We start from the raw sequence: 17,444 nt of genomic DNA on the forward strand, positions 1-17,444 counted from the left end.
AAGGTGGACAATGTGCCTTTATGCTCCTTTTATTCCCCACCCCAACAACCCTGTGAGGTGGGTTGGGCTAAGAGAGGGACTGACCCAAAGTCACCCAGATGGCTTTCATGCCTAAGACGGGACTAGAACTCCCAGTTTCCTGGTGCTTGGCCCAAAGTCACCCAGCCTGTTTTCTTGCCTAAAACGTGACTAGAATTCACTGTCTCCTGGTGATTGGCCTGGAGTCCATCAGAGAGCTTTCATGCCTAAGATGGGACTAGAACTCCCAGTCTCCTGGTGTTTGGCCCAAAGTCACCCAGCCAGTTTTCTTGCCTAAAACGTGACTAGAATTCATTGTCTCCTCATGATTGATTCCTAGTCAGCCAATTTAAGCTTTCATGCTTAAGGCGGAACGAGAAGTCACTATTCTCTTCCTCCTGCTCCCTCTTTCCCCTTCCTCCTCTTTCTTTCCCTCTTTTTCTTTCTCCTTTTTCTCTCCTCCCTTCTCCTTCTCTTCCTCCTGTTCTTTCTCCTTCTCTTCCTCCCCTCCCCCTCCTTCTCTCTGCTTCTTGTTCGTCTTCTTCTTTCTCCTTCTCTTCTTCCCCTCCCTCTCCTTCTTCTTTCTTCTTCTTGTTCTTCTTCTTTCTCCTTCTCTTCCTCCCCTCCACCCTCCTCCTTCTTTCTTCTTTTTCTCTTCTTCTTTCTCCTTCTCTTCCTCCCCTCCACTCTCCTCCTTCTTTCTTCTTCTTGTTCCTCCCCTTTCTCCTTCTCTTCCTTCCCTCCCCCTCCTTCTTTTTTCCCCTCTTCTTCTTTCTCCTTCTCTTTCTCCCCTCTCCCTCCTCCTCCTTTCTTCTTCTTGTTCCTCTCCTTCTTTCTCCTTCTCTTTCTCCCCGCTCCCTCCTCCTCCTTTCTTCTTCTTGTTCCTCTCCTTCTTTCTCCTTCTCTTCCTTCCCTCCCCCTCCTTCTTTTTTCCCTCTTCTTCTTTCTCCTTCTCTTCCTCCCCTCCCCCTCCTTCTTCTTTTCCCTCTTCTTCTTTCTCCTTCTCTTCCTCCCCTCCCCCTCCTTCTTCTTTTTCGTCTTCTTCTTTCTCCTTCTCTTTCTCCCCTCCCCCTTCTCCTCCCTTTTTCTTTTTCTCTTTCCTCTTCTTCTTTCTCCTTCTCTTCCTCCCCTCCACCCTCCTCCTCCTTTCTTCTTCTTTTTCCTCTTCTTCTTTCTCCTTCTCTTTCTCCCCTCCCCCTCCTTCTTCTTTTTCCTCTTCTTCTTTCTCCTTCTCTTCCTCCCCTCCTCCTCCTCCTTCTTTCTTCTTTCTTTTCTTTCTCCCTCACCCTCCTACAGTACACAGCATACCGGTCGCGCATACGCCTGTCGCAACACAAGGCAGCACACAGACCAAATGTTCCTGCCACCCATTCATTTGAATGAAATATTAAACCAATAAAGCAGAGGAGGAAATAAATTTGCCTGGACATGTAAGTCCCAGGACCTGTAGGACTGGCCTGTGTGACAGGAGGGGCATGGCCCAGAAGCCTTACAGCCTAATTTATGCAACCTGATTTGCCAGTTCAGGCAACAGTAGCCTGGCTTTTCAAACAGGACAGATCAGGAAAGGCTTGGCCGTTTTGGGACATTGTTTACATCCTACTCTAAGCCAGCTACAGACCTCTGTGATACATGTCTTGGTTTGCACAGATGAAGCAAAGATAAATAAATCATGTTACCGTATTTTTCAGAGTATTGTGGGAAGTTATCATCCAGCCCTCTCCCAGAAAAATGAAATATCCTAGGAAATATTGAAAAGGCAGAATATTTCTCTGGATGTGAAAAGAAACATGTTTTAAAAGACAGAATAGTTGCCTGTAGCTTTCTGCCCATCCCCAGCTAATGGGCCATTAAGATGGCCCGGCTAGCCCACTTTACATAATAAAGTAAGGTGACCAGACGTCCCGCTTTTGGCGGGACACCCACGCTTTTTGATGCATTTTCCCGCGTCCCGCCCGCTTTTTAAAAAGGCACGCTTTTTTTGGCGCTTGCAGCTCCCGCCCATCAGCTGCTGGGCTGGCTCATCGTTCTGTTCTATGCTACCACCTACAAATTTAAGCCAGCCCAGCCTGCCGCTCACTGATTTGATTGGCTGGACTTCAGCCAATCAGTGAGCTGGCCAACCAGCTCACTGATTGGCTGGACTCCTTAGCTGAGGACGCATGCGCGAGTCTCCATTTTATTTCGTCTTTGTTTTGGGCAGCTGCGCTTACTCACTGGTGGTGAGTAAATCATGTTTTGTATTAAATTTGGTACCGTGGGAATCGGGAGGCGCTGGGCTGGGGGAAGGAGACAGCCCCCTTGCAGAGTTCGCAGCCAGCCCCTGTGCTGCGCTGGAACAGGCGGCAAAACCTTTGGAACCACATGGAAGTTCTCGGGCGGCTGCTCCCAGCTCTCCTGCCCCGGAGGGAGCAGCCGCCGGCAGCGGCGGAGGAGGAAGCAGCCCGGCGTCGCTGCTCGCCGTGCGCTCCCTCGCTCGCGGCCAGGCTTTGGTGCTGCCTTTCCCGCTCTGTGCGTGCTGCCCAGACCAGACCTCTCTTCCTTCCGTGGAGTCCGTTCGTGAATCCATGGGATTCGCCGCGGAAGGAAGAGATATCGGGGGAGCGGCGGACGCCAGCAGAGAACGTCCCCTCGCTTCTGGGCCTCCCCGCTGCTGTCCCGATGTCTCTTCCTTCCGTGGAGTCCGTTCGTGAATCCATGGGATTCGCCGCGGAAGGAAGAGAGGTTGGGGGAGCGGCGCCACCAGCAGAGAACGTCCCCTCGCTTCTGGGCCTCCCCGCTGCTGTCCCGATGTCTCTTCCTTCCGTGGAGTCCGTTCGTGAATCCATGGGATTCGCCGCGGAAGGAAGAGATATCGGGGGAGCGGCGGACGCCAGCAGAGAACGTCCCCTCGCTTCTGGGCCTCCCCGCTGCTGTCCCGATGTCTCTTCCTTCCATGGAGTCCGTTCGTGAATCCATGGGATTCGCCGCGGAAGGAAGAGATATCGGGGGAGCGGCGGACGCCAGCAGAGAACGTCCCCTCGCTTCTGGGCCTCCCCGCTGCTGTCCCGATGTCTCTTCCTTCCGTGGAGTCCGTTCGTGAATCCATGGGATTCGCCGCGGAAGGAAGAGAGGTTGGGGGAGCGGCGCCACCAGCAGAGAACGTCCCCTCGCTTCTGGGCCTCCCCGCTGCTGTCCCGATGTCTCTTCCTTCCGTGGAGTCCGTTCGTGAATCCATGGGATTCGCCGCGGAAGGAAGAGAGGTCGGGGGAGCGGCGCCGCCAGCAGAGAACGTCCCCTCGCTTCTGGGCCTCCCCGCTGCTGTCCCGATGTCTCTTCCTTCCGTGGAGTCCGTTCGTGAATCCATGGGATTCGCCACGGAAGGAAGAGAGGTCGGGGGAGCGGCGCCGCCAGCAGAGAACGTCCCCTCGCTTCTGGGCCTCCGAGAGCGTGGACGCAGCGGCAGCTGCCCGCAGACCACTTCCACGCGCTTCCGGGGCTCCTGTCGCTCGGCAGAAGCTCCTGAAGCGTGTGGAAGTTGTCTGCGGGGCAGCTGCCAGCGCACCCACCTCTCCTCCTGCCTCTTCGTGCATGGGATCGCTGCCTCCGAGAGCGTGGGAGCGGCCGCGAGGAGTCCGTTCGTGCAGCGCACCCACCTCTCCTCCTGCCTCTTCGTGCATGGGATCTCCGCCTCCGAGAGCGTCTCTTTGGTTCCCTTCTCCTCCTCCTCCTCCTCCTCCTCCTCCTCCTCCTTTCTCGCGCCCCTTCCTTAAAGATTTGGTACCAAAGCAATGGCGGTGAGGTCGTGAGGAAGTTGTGTCTTTTGGATTTTGCTGCACTGTTGTCTTTTCAATGGTTCTCAGACTGGTTGAACCTTTAGCAGCTGGGGTGATATTCTTTACTGTTAAGGTTACAATTGGATGTGTTGGACGAATCTTAAAAGATGAAACTTTTATTAAAACGTTTGACTTAACTAAAAACGTCTTCCTTTTTCTTCTTCTTCTTAAATATTATTTATTTATTTATTTTTACTTCAGAAGTTTGATGACTGTTGTACAAACTAATCCAACCTAAATGTAGAGGAGGAGAAGAAGGGGGGGGGATTTAAAAAGAGCAGAGGAAAAAGAAAAGAAAGCATGAAGAAAACATAAAGAAAGGGATGGGAGGGAGGGAAGGAAGGAAGGCACTTTATGTTGAAACAGAAAATATTATATAAGGAAGAAAATGGAAATAACTTAGGAAGGAAGGAAGGAAGGAAGGAAGGAAGGAAGGAAGGAAGGAAGGAAGGAATTGCACTTAATATTGAAGGAAAAGAGAATGAAGGAAAAAGTATTGGAAGGATTGAAAGAAGGAAGGAGGAACAAAGAATTACACTTAATATTGAAATGGAAAAGAAAATATAATGAATGAAAGAAGAAGTATAGGAAGGAAGGGAAGGAAGGAAGGAGGGAAGGAAGGAAGAAACAAAGACTGTTGAAACAGAAAAGATAATATAAGGAAGAAAATGGAAAAAATTATAGGAAGAAAGGAAGAAATGTACTTAATATTGAAACAGACAAGGGAATGAAGGAAAAAAATATTGGAAGGATTGAAAGAACAAGGTTTTCCTTGTGTGGGATTGGTAGTGTCATTCTTAAATTTATTCCCCAAAATTTTTCCCATTTGTCTAGTTCAATGTTATAGCCAAAGTTCTGTGCCCATTTTATCATTGGTTCTTTTACAGTTTCCAATTTCCTCTTCCATTTGATACTTCAAGAGGAATTTGTATATTTTCCCTATCATCTTTCTGTCCAGACTTTGAATAATTTTATTCAATTTGTGTGGTTCTGTTTCAATACCATATATTTTAGTGTCTTTATTGTATTTAGTTTTAATTTGGAGGTAGGTTAGCCAGTCATCTTTCATATTCTGATCTGCCAATTCTTCAATTGTTTTTAAATTTCCCTGTCTGTCAATTAGATCTCTGTATCTTAGAATTTTGTTCCAATCTGTAAAATTTGGGTGTGTCGTTCTTTCTGTTGGTGATAGCCAATTTGGGGTTTTCACATAGTGGATTTTTTTAATTTTGAGCCATTGTTGCAGTAAAGTTCTAATTAAATGATTTTGAAAGTATTTGTGCGTTTTATGTTTGTCATTCATTCCATAAGAAATTATGCCAGCCTGGCTGCAGGTCATGGCCTTCTAAGATCAGAATTCTTTTATTCTTTAACTCAATCCAATCCTTCATCATTGTCATTGTTACTGCAGTTGCGTATATATAGGCTCCCTGTGTGCTTCCATCCATCCCTACGAAGATCTGCTGACTCTGCCTGCCTGCTGGTAAGTGAGCTGGGTTTTTTCTTTTATTTTTTTAATGTATTTTAAAATAATATTTTATTTATTGTGCATATGATTTTTAAAAATAGTGTTATTCTGTGTTGATTCTTTTTTTAAATTGTCTTAAACTATTTAAAAAAAGATTCTATCCAAAATAAATTGAAACAAGCCATTTTAAAAATTTCTATGCACAATACTTTGAAATGGACTCAGGAGTCATGATTGACACTGAGTGAATTTGCACTTTTAATAATCAGGAAGATACAATGGCATTGAAAAAAGTGACTGATGACCATTTTTCACACTTAGCGACCGTTGCGACCATTTTTCACACTTAGCGACCGTTGCAGCATCCTCATGGTCACGTGATCAAAATTTTGTTTGGCAACAGATTCGTATTTATGCTGGTTTCAGTGTCCTGGGGTGACCTTTTGACAAAAAAAAATTTTTTTTAATCAAGCCCCCCCCCCCCCACCCCCCGGTCAAGGGCGTCCCTCTTTTCCAATCTGAAAATCTGGTCACCTTACTCTAGAAGGCCATCCAGGAACCCATTTCTAGCTCTCTGTTGGAAAATTGCCCTTGCAGAGGTGTTTTTCAGCAGGTTCTGACCGGTTCTAGAGAACCGGTAGCGGAAATTTTGAGTAGATCAGAGAACCCGTAAATATCACCTCTGACTGGCCCCGCCCCATCTATTCTCTGCCTCCCAAGTATTACTTAGGCTTGGAAATAAAAAAAGTGCTGAGCACCGTTCCATTCACCAGGATCTGTAAGAGGACAAAGCCGAAGGGATAAATTCTCAATTAGGATCAATTGCAGGAGAAACCTGTTTATTCTTGCTAGGAACACTTCCCGACCCAAATCTGAACAAGGTGGCTATAGATGGGCTCAAAAAGATCAAAATGTGTAGACATAAAAAAGACCTTTTTTCAATGATATTCATTTCCCACCCCTGGACCAAAATCTTTCCTCTTTGGCTACAATCCCCAATAAGTGACTGTTTGCACATAGAGAACAACAATAAGGAAATAATAACTTTGCCACCAATCCTTACAAGCTTCACAGGAAACAAAGCGAAGAAAAAGTGAAGTCCGAATGTAAACACAGTCATGGCTTCCAGGTGAAATACATGGGGGAATCCCATAGGGGGAAAACTCCACTTAGGGTTAGGGTTAGGCCCCCTTGAATTCAGAGAGTAAAATCAACCTCACCAACTGATTCCTAGCCCATTGGTATGGTTAGGAGGGGGATTACTATTCCAGCTCCCCCCCACCCCCACTCTACGCTTCCTGGTGAAATACACAAGGAAATCCCATAGGGGGGGGGGAAACCAACTTAGGGTTAGGCCCCCTTGAATTCGGAGAGTAAAACCGACCTCGCCAATGGAGTCCAGCATTAGATATGATGAAACTGGGTGACTTTGGGCCAATCTCCAGGAGACAGTGAGTTCTAGTGCCACCTTAAGGCAAGAAAGCAGGTGTAGGTGACTTTGGATCAGCCCCCCTCACAGGGTTGTTTTGTGCTAAACATGTATGATTGCCACCTTGACATAAGTAATAAAGGTGGGATTAATTTTTTAAATATTAGTATCAAAACTTGCACACAGAAATAATTGCTGCTTAACTGAGCTGGAGTTTGGGGTTTCTGTCTGGAAGGCCTTTTCACCACCGCTTGGAAAGAGGCAAAAGCAGGCGATATGACCAACATCTCCCTGGAAACCTGGATAGTTAACTAGGGAATTATTTGCTATCTGGCCAGATAATCATTTGAACTGGGATGAGGCAGCTTCACATCACTAAGGAGGTGTCTTTTCCAGCAGGTCTCCATGGGAAACATTATGAGTGGTCCACCACCATTGCTTTACAGTGGCAGTCACAGCGCCAGCAGACACTCAAATTTCTAGTTTCTATGCAACTGCATCATGTTATGATTGATATGTAGAAGAACTATATAAATAGGCCTGAAAAGTTGGACCGTGGGTCTGGCTCTTATGCGCAATGTGCTCACAGCAGACACATGGTAATAAAACATGCATTTACTCCTAGGAGAATGCATGCACCTGCCTCCTTACAACTCGTTGAAAGGTGGCCTAGAGCAGTGTTTCTCAACCTTGGCAACTTGAAGATGTCTGGGCTTCAAGTCCCAGAATTCCCCAGCCAGCGAATGCTGGCTGGGGAATTCTGGGACTTGAAGTCCAGACATCTTCAAGTTGCCAAGGTTGAGAAACACTGGCCTAGAGAGTGCTTCACATTTGAATTGCCCAGGTCACCCATCTGAAATGGGTTAAGAGCAAGATCAATCAGAACAGAGATGAAAGGGACCCCCAGAGGTCTTCTAGTCCAACCCCTTGCTCAATGCCATAGCGGATGGTGCCGTAGCCTCTTGCGCCCTGAGGTAATTCTAGCGGAGGCTTAGAGGTGGTGTGGGATGGGGCGCTAAGGAATAGCCTATTCTCGAGTAGTAAGGATAGCACCTATGGTAATTTTAATTCTTAAAAGTCCATTCATAGGAGTAAAAATACTCTTAGGAGTAAAATGCCAGGAATGGCTGAGGTAATATCTCTGCATCTTATTTAAAGGACTCCAAAGTACCACAGTTACCTCACTCGGTCCCAGGAAAAGTGCTTTTCCCTCAGGGAAATGAGGCAAACTTCTGGGTGCTGAATTCTTTTTTTTAGCCAAGTTTTTAAGGAGTCGAATAAAATATTTGGTGGAGCCTGAGGTAATTTCAGCTGTGCCTTGTTAAAAATTAGGACCAAATCATCCACAGGTGGGGAAGTGTAAAATAATTAGTTCAGGAGGCACAAAGCTGAGGCAGTTTTTCTAGGCAGTTAAAAAGGGCTAAACCACAGCAGGTGAATTCAGTGTTAAAATCAGCTTAAAAAGGCAAAATTGCTTCAGTCTCTGGAATAACAGCTCACTCTCTTGGGTAAAGTGAAGTTGTTGGTCCTTGAGGTAACTTTAGCCAAGGTTCAAGTTTCTTCTAACAGATTAGCAGAGTTGGAAGGGACCTTGCAGGTCATCTAGTCCAACCCCCTGCTCAAGCAGGAGACCCTACATCTGCCTCTACCTAGGGTTGAACTCACAACCTCTTGATTGTGAGGTGAAAAAGAAGCAAAGCATGCAGAGGACCAGCTATACTTCAAGTAACTAAAGGTAAAATTACTTTATGTCTATGAGTTGACCTTACTTTCTGGAAATAAAGTTAAAGGAGGGTAATTTTAGCCAAAGCTGAAGTTTTTAGAGTAAAATATTGATGGAACTGGGGTAATCACAAGCCATGTTCTCTTAAAAGGACCAAACTACCACTAGCAAGAATTAAAAATAACTTTTAAGGGTAAAAATCCCCCAGGAGGTGACCTTCCTCTCTGGAATTAATGAATTCTTGGGACTTGAGGTATAATTTTAGTCAAGGCTCAAGTTCTTAAACTCCTGGGCCAAATAAAGTATTCTATTCTAAAGAACTGCAATTAACTACAATTACTTCAGCTCCAGGAGTTGATCTTGGTTTGTGGAATAAAGTCAATTCTTGGGAACTGAGGCAATTCTAAGCCAAGACTCAAGTCCTTAAAAAAGCAGAATATTTGGGAGACTAGCATCTTCAATGAACTAAAGGCAAAAGTTAACTAAAATTGCTTCAGGTCCAGGAACTGACCCACCTTTCTTGCAGGAAGGTAAATTCCCAGGGCCTGGGGCAATTTTGGGGATGTCTTCCTCTTCTTGGAGAGGAAGAGGATCTCCAGGGCTGGAGGCCATGTCTTTGGGAACAGGAGAAATATCTGCTCTGAGGTTTATTCTCAAGGGCCCAACATTCCTATTCTTTGTATCTTGGTTTCTTCACTGATAGGATAAAAGCTCCTTTGTGAAATTGTTGAATTACTTTTCTAGTCTTTGAGCACCAGGAGGACATTTGCTGATGTTGAGTTTTCATTTATTTCAGAGGGACTCACTGAGTAAAATCAGTCAAAACTGAAGACATCAAAGGTAGGACATTGGTTTCCTTAATTATCCAGTGCTGCATTTAGCCAAGAAGCCTGGCAGGTACTATTGGCAACATGAGGTTTGTTATGGCAAAAACCACCTATGAATAATGCGATAAATGTCTCTAAAACTTACATTTCCAACTGACCCCCTGCCCTGACCCCCTGGAGGCCATTCAGTCCCTGAGTTTCCAGCGTCCGGCGTCCAGACTGAATGAGCCTGGTAGTGGGCCTCTGCCTATCTCATTCAACCCCCCCCCCCTGCACACACACACTGGAGACTCACACTGAATGGCCTTCCGGGGGTCCCACTGGGTGACCCTTCCCAGTCCCTGAGCGAGCAGTGAGGGCGAATCAGCCTGGAGGAGCCAAGAGCGCTCAGCTGCATTGCCTCCTCCAGTCCCTGAGGACCCCCCAGTACTCCGACTGGAAGGGAATCCTTTCGGACCCCCTTCACTCCCTTAGGAAGAACGCCAGTACCAGCCAGACTTCTTAGCCCTGAAAGTAAACCTGGTGGTGCATTTTAATGCGATGCCGTATGCAATGCAGGACAGGATTTGTGGCTGAGGTTTGAAATGAGTTGTCTCTGGTGCTCTCTCAGCTTGGTCGCCTTGCAGATGTTTCATTGAAGGACAAGTGAAGTGCTAGGAGGGAAAGAGTTTGCTCTCCACTTGCATTTTAGTGGCTTGTTGTTTCAGTGTTGGTGGAAGTAGTCTTGGAGGTTCTTTGGTTGAGCTATTTATTTACTGCATGTTGATCTGTGAATCTTGGATCAATTTATTTCCTTTTGGACTTGTTGATTGTCTCTTGTGGAAGGATTATAGACAGTGTTGCGTGATGGCTAATTGGAAAGAGTTGCTGGACTTTTAGAATTTTCCTAATCTCTTGGCATGCTGTGAGTCTCCAGACTGAAACTAGGGTTAAGTCTGTCAATATCTGGTGAAACTAGGGAGATTTCATGAGTTATTTGGATTGTTAGTTGCTTTTATGGCATATATCTTTCTACATTCCATCCTAGGTTTAATGTTATCCATGGTTCTTAGAACCAGAAAACAGCTCAATGGCCAATTTTAAGGCTAGGCATGGCTGTTGGCTGTGAGTAGATTTTATAGTTTACTTGCCTGGCTTAATTTTGGCCATGGCATGGTTCTTAGAACCAGAAAACAGCTCAACCGCCCATTTTAAGGCTAGGCGTGACTGTTGGCTGTGAGTAGATTTTAGAGTTTACTAGCCTGGTGTAATTTTGGCCATGGCATCGTTCTTAGAACCAGAAAACAGCTCAATGGCCCATTTTAAGGCTAGGCGTGACTGTTGGCTGTGAGTAGATTTTATAGTTTACTTGCCTGGCGTAACTTTGGCCGTGGCATTGTTCTTAGAACCAGAAAACAGCTCAATGGCCAATTTTAAGGCTAGGCGTGGCTGTTGGCTGTGAGTAGATTTTAGAGTTTACTAGCCTGGTGTAATTTTGGCCATGGCATGGTTCTTAGAACCAGAAAACAGCTCAACCGCCCATTTTAAGGCTAGGCGTGACTGTTGGCTGTGAGTAGATTTTAGAGTTTACTAGCCTGGTGTAATTTTGGCCATGGCATTGTTCTTAGAACCAGAAAACAGCTCAATGGCCAATTTTAAGGCTAGGCGTGGCTGTTGGCTGTGAGTAGATTTTATAGTTTACTTGCCTGGCGTAACTTTGGCCGTGGCATTGTTCTTAGAACCAGAAAACAGCTCAATGGCCAATTTTAAGGCTAGGCGTGGCTGTTGGCTGTGAGTAGATTTTAGACTTTACTAGCCTGGTGTAACTTTGGCCATGGCATGGTTCTCAGAACCAGAAAACAGCTCAACGGCCCATTTTAAGGCTAGGCATGGCTGTTGGCTGTGAGTAGATTTTAGACTTTACTAGCCTGGCGTAATTTTGGCCGTGGCATCGTTCTTAGAACCAGAAAACAGCTCAACCACCCATTTTAAGGCTAGGCGTGGCTGTTGGCTGTGAGTAGATTTTAGACTTTACTAGCCTGGCGTAACTTTGGCCATGGCATTGTTCTTAGAACCAGAAAACAGCTCAATGGCCCATTCTAAGGCTAGGCGTGGCTGTTGGCTGTGAGTAGATTTTAGACTTTACTAGCCTGGTGTAACTTTGGCCATGGCATTGTTCTTAGAACCAGAAAACAGCTCAATGGCCAATTTTAAGGCTAGGCGTGGCTGTTGGCTGTGAGTAGATTTTAGACTTTACTAGCCTGGTGTAACTTTGGCCATGGCATGGTTCTCAGAACCAGAAAACAGCTCAACGGCCCATTTTAAGGCTAGGCATGGCTGTTGGCTGTGAGTAGATTTTAGACTTTACTAGCCTGGTGTAACTTTGGCCATGGCATGGTTCTTAGAACCAGAAAACAGCTCAATGGCCCATTTTAAGGCTAGGCGTGGCTGTTGGCTGTGAGTAGATTTTAGACTTTACTAGCCTGGCGTAACTTTGGCCATGGCATGGTTCTCAGAACCAGAAAACAGCTCAATGGCCCATTTTAAGGCTAGGCGTGGCTGTTGGCTGTGAGTAGATTTTAGACTTTACTAGCCTGGTGTAACTTTGGCCATGGCATGGTTCTCAGAACCAGAAAACAGCTCAACGGCCCATTTTAAGGCTAGGCGTGGCTGTTGGCTGTGACTAGATTTTAGACTTTACTAGCCTGGTGTAACTTTGGCCATGGCATGGTTCTCAGAACCAGAAAACAGCTCAATGGCCCATTTTAAGGCTAGGCGTGGCTGTTGGCTGTGAGTAGATTTTATAGTTTACTAGCCTGGCGTAACTTTGGCCATGGCATGGTTCTTGGAACCAGAAAACAGCTCAATGGCCAATTTTAAGGCTAGGCGTGGCTGTTGGCTGTGAGTAGATTTTAGACTTTACTAGCCTGGTGTAACTTTGGCCATGGCATTTTTTTTTTTTTTTATAGAATTTTATTAGAATTTGTAGGCCGCCCTTTTCCCTGAGGGGACTCAGGGCGGCTCACACAAAAACTGGGAAGGGGGAATACAGACATTAGGACAAAACATGTAATAAAATAGCAAGCAACATACATTCATCATTCGGGAGGGGTAACTATCCTATCCCCAGGCCTGACGGGCGAGCCAGTTCTTCAAGGCTATGCGGAAGGCTTGGACGGTGGAGAGGGTACGAATCTCCACGGGGAGCTCGTTCCAAAGGGTCGGGGCTACTGCTGAGAAGGCCCTCCTCCTTGTAGTTGCCAGCCGACACTGGCTGGCCGATGGAATACGGAGGAGGCCTAATCTATGAGATCTTATCGGTCGCAGGGATGTAATTGGCAGAAGGCGGTCTCTCAAGTATCCAGATCCACTGCCATGTAGGGCTTTATGGGTGATTAATAGCACCTTGAAGCGTATCCGGAGATCAACAGGTAGCCAGCGCAGCTCGCGGAGGATAGGTGTTATGCGGGTGAATCGGGGTGCACCCGCAATCACTCGCGCGGCTGCATTCTGCACTAGCTGAAGTCGCCGGATGCTCCTCAAGGGCAGCCCCATGTAGAGCACATTGCAGCATTCATGGCATGGTTCTCAGAACCAGAAAACAGCTCAACGGCCCATTTTAAGGCTAGGCATGGCTGTTGGCTGTGAGTAGATGTTAGACTTTACTAGCCTGGTGTAACTTTGGCCATGGCATGGTTCTTAGAACCAGAAAACAGCTCAATGGCCCATTTTAAGGCTAGGCGTGGCTGTTGGCTGTGAGTAGATTTTAGACTTTACTAGCCTGGTGTAACTTTGGCCATGGCATTGTTCTTAGAACCAGAAAACAGCTCAATGGCCAATTTTAAGGCTAGGCGTGGCTGTTGGCTGTGAGTAGATTTTAGACTTTACTAGCCTGGTGTAACTTTGGCCATGGCATGGTTCTCAGAACCAGAAAACAGCTCAACGGCCCATTTTAAGGCTAGGCATGGCTGTTGGCTGTGAGTAGATTTTAGACTTTACTAGCCTGGTGTAACTTTGGCCATGGCATGGTTCTTAGAACCAGAAAACAGCTCAATGGCCCATTTTAAGGCTAGGCGTGGCTGTTGGCTGTGAGTAGATTTTAGACTTTACTAGCCTGGTGTAACTTTGGCCATGGCATGGTTCTCAGAACCAGAAAACAGCTCAATGGCCCATTTTAAGGCTAGGCATGGCTGTTGGCTGTGAGTAGATTTTAGACTTTACTAGCCTGGTGTAACTTTGGCCATGGCATGGTTCTCAGAACCAGAAAACAGCTCAATGGCCCATTTTAAGGCTAGGCGTGGCTGTTCGCTGTGACTAGATTTTAGACTTTACTAGCCTGGTGTAACTTTGGCCATGGCATGGTTCTCAGAACCAGAAAACAGCTCAATGGCCCATTTTAAGGCTAGGCGTGGCTGTTGGCTGTGAGTAGATTTTAGACTTTACTAGCCTGGTGTAACTTTGGCCATGGCATGGTTCTTGGAACCAGAAAACAGCTCAATGGCCCATTCTAAGGCTAGGCGTGGCTGTTGGCTGTGAGTAGATTTTATAGTTTACTAGCCTGGCGTAACCTTGGCCATGGCATGGTTCTTAGAACCAGAAAACAGCTCAACGGCCCATTTTAAGGCTAGGCGTGGCTGTTGGCTGTGAGTAGATTTTAGACTTTACTAGCCTGGCGTAACTTTGGCCATGGCATGGTTCTCAGAACCAGAAAACAGCTCAACGGCCCATTTTAAGGCTAGGCGTGGCTGTTCGCTGTGACTAGATTTTAGACTTTACTAGCCTGGTGTAACTTTGGCCATGGCATGGTTCTCAGAACCAGAAAACAGCTCAATGGCCCATTTTAAGGCTAGGCGTGGCTGTTGGCTGTGAGTAGATTTTATAGTTTACTAGCCTGGCGTAACTTTGGCCATGGCATGGTTCTTGGAACCAGAAAACAGCTCAATGGCCAATTTTAAGGCTAGGCGTGGCTGTTGGCTGTGAGTAGATTTTAGACTTTACTAGCCTGGTGTAACTTTGGCCATGGCATGGTTCTCAGAACCAGAAAACAGCTCAACGGCCCATTTTAAGGCTAGGCATGGCTGTTGGCTGTGAGTAGATTTTAGACTTTACTAGCCTGGTGTAACTTTGGCCATGGCATGGTTCTTAGAACCAGAAAACAGCTCAATGGCCCATTTTAAGGCTAGGCGTGGCTGTTGGCTGTGAGTAGATTTTAGACTTTACTAGCCTGGTGTAACTTTGGCCATGGCATTGTTCTTAGAACCAGAAAACAGCTCAATGGCCAATTTTAAGGCTAGGCGTGGCTGTTGGCTGTGAGTAGATTTTAGACTTTACTAGCCTGGTGTAACTTTGGCCATGGCATGGTTCTCAGAACCAGAAAACAGCTCAACGGCCCATTTTAAGGCTAGGCATGGCTGTTGGCTGTGAGTAGATTTTAGACTTTACTAGCCTGGTGTAACTTTGGCCATGGCATGGTTCTTAGAACCAGAAAACAGCTCAATGGCCCATTTTAAGGCTAGGCGTGGCTGTTGGCTGTGAGTAGATTTTAGACTTTACTAGCCTGGTGTAACTTTGGCCATGGCATGGTTCTCAGAACCAGAAAACAGCTCAATGGCCCATTTTAAGGCTAGGCATGGCTGTTGGCTGTGAGTAGATTTTAGACTTTACTAGCCTGGTGTAACTTTGGCCATGGCATGGTTCTCAGAACCAGAAAACAGCTCAATGGCCCATTTTAAGGCTAGGCGTGGCTGTTCGCTGTGACTAGATTTTAGACTTTACTAGCCTGGTGTAACTTTGGCCATGGCATGGTTCTCAGAACCAGAAAACAGCTCAATGGCCCATTTTAAGGCTAGGCGTGGCTGTTGGCTGTGAGTAGATTTTAGACTTTACTAGCCTGGTGTAACTTTGGCCATGGCATGGTTCTTGGAACCAGAAAACAGCTCAATGGCCCATTCTAAGGCTAGGCGTGGCTGTTGGCTGTGAGTAGATTTTATAGTTTACTAGCCTGGCGTAACTTTGGCCATGGCATGGTTCTTGGAACCAGAAAACAGCTCAATGGCCCATTCTAAGGCTAGGCGTGGCTGTTGGCTGTGAGTAGATTTTATAGTTTACTAGCCTGGCGTAACCTTGGCCATGGCATGGTTCTTAGAACCAGAAAACAGCTCAACGGCCCATTTTAAGGCTAGGCGTGGCTGTTGGCTGTGAGTAGATTTTAGACTTTACTAGCCTGGCGTAACTTTGGCCATGGCATGGTTCTCAGAACCAGAAAACAGCTCAACGGCCCATTTTAAGGCTAGGCGTGGCTGTTCGCTGTGACTAGATTTTAGACTTTACTAGCCTGGTGTAACTTTGGCCATGGCATGGTTCTCAGAACCAGAAAACAGCTCAATGGCCCATTTTAAGGCTAGGCGTGGCTGTTGGCTGTGAGTAGATTTTAGACTTTACTAGCCTGGTGTAACTTTGGCCATGGCATGGTTCTCAGAACCAGAAAACAGCTCAACGGCCCATTTTAAGGCTAGGCGTGGCTGTTCGCTGTGACTAGATTTTAGACTTTACTAGCCTGGTGTAACTTTGGCCATGGCATGGTTCTCAGAACCAGAAAACAGCTCAATGGCCCATTTTAAGGCTAGGCGTGGCTGTTGGCTGTGAGTAGATTTTAGACTTTACTAGCCTGGTGTAACTTTGGCCATGGCATGGTTCTCAGAACCAGAAAACAGCTCAACGGCCCATTTTAAGGCTAGGCGTGGCTGTTCGCTGTGACTAGATTTTAGACTTTACTAGCCTGGTGTAACTTTGGCCATGGCATGGTTCTCAGAACCAGAAAACAGCTCAATGGCCCATTTTAAGGCTAGGCGTGGCTGTTGGCTGTGAGTAGATTTTAGACTTTACTAGCCTGGTGTAACTTTGGCCATGGCATGGTTCTCAGAACCAGAAAACTGCTCAACGGCCCATTTTAAGGCTAGGCGTGGCTGTTCGCTGTGACTAGATTTTAGACTTTACTAGCCTGGTGTAACTTTGGCCATGGCATGGTTCTCAGAACCAGAAAACAGCTCAATGGCCCATTTTAAGGCTAGGCGTGGCTGTTGGCTGTGAGTAGATTTTATAGTTTACTAGCCTGGCGTAACCTTGGCCATGGCATGGTTCTTAGAACCAGAAAACAGCTCAACGGCCCATTTTAAGGCTAGGCGTGGCTGTTGGCTGTGAGTAGATTTTAGACTTTACTAGCCTGGCGTAACTTTGGCCATGGCATGGTTCTCAGAACCAGAAAACTGCTCAACGGCCCATTTTAAGGCTAGGCGTGGCTGTTCGCTGTGACTAGATTTTAGACTTTACTAGCCTGGTGTAACTTTGGCCATGGCATGGTTCTCAGAACCAGAAAACAGCTCAATGGCCCATTTTAAGGCTAGGCGTGGCTGTTGGCTGTGAGTAGATTTTATAGTTTACTAGCCTGGCGTAACCTTGGCCATGGCATGGTTCTTAGAACCAGAAAACAGCTCAACGGCCCATTTTAAGGCTAGGCGTGGCTGTTGGCTGTGAGTAGATTTTAGACTTTACTAGCCTGGCGTAACTTTGGCCATGGCATGGGACACAACCCTGACCTGGGTGACCGAGACTCTCCAGAGATGCTGCGTCTCTTGTGCCTTCGAAAGAGACGCCGCTGCAAGTGCGCAGGAGAGGGGGGGGAGCCCCTCTCCCATCTGCGCTTCCGCAGCTGAAGACTTCATTCCTTGACGGGACGGGCGGCCTCTCGCATCCTAAGGTAATTCTAGCGGTGACTTAGAAGTTCTGTGAAGTGGGGTGCTAATGAATACACTTATTCTAGGGTAGTAAGGATAGCACCGGTGGTAGTTTTAATTCTTAAATGTTTTTTTTTGGGAGTAAAACTATGCTTAGGAGTAAAAAAAAAAGCAAAAAATGTGGGGGACTAGCATCTTCAATGAACTAAAGGCAAAAGTTAACTAAAATTGCCATGTCTTTGGGAACAGGAGAAATATCTGCTCTGAGGTTTATTCTCAAGGGCCCAACATTCCTATTCTTTGTATCTTGCTTTTTCACTGATGGGATAAAAGCTCCTTTGTGAAATTGTTGAATTACTTTTCTAGTCTTTGAGCACCAGGAGGACATTTGGTGATGTTGAGTTTTTATTTATTTCAGAGACACTCACTGAGTAAAATCAGTCAAAACTGAA

This window comes from Thamnophis sirtalis, unplaced genomic scaffold (assembly GCF_051295495.1).
Source record: "Thamnophis sirtalis isolate CommonGarterSnake01/CBP01778 unplaced genomic scaffold, rThaSir2_p1.2 scaffold_6, whole genome shotgun sequence".
NCBI classification, from domain to species: Eukaryota; Metazoa; Chordata; class Lepidosauria; order Squamata; family Natricidae; genus Thamnophis; species Thamnophis sirtalis.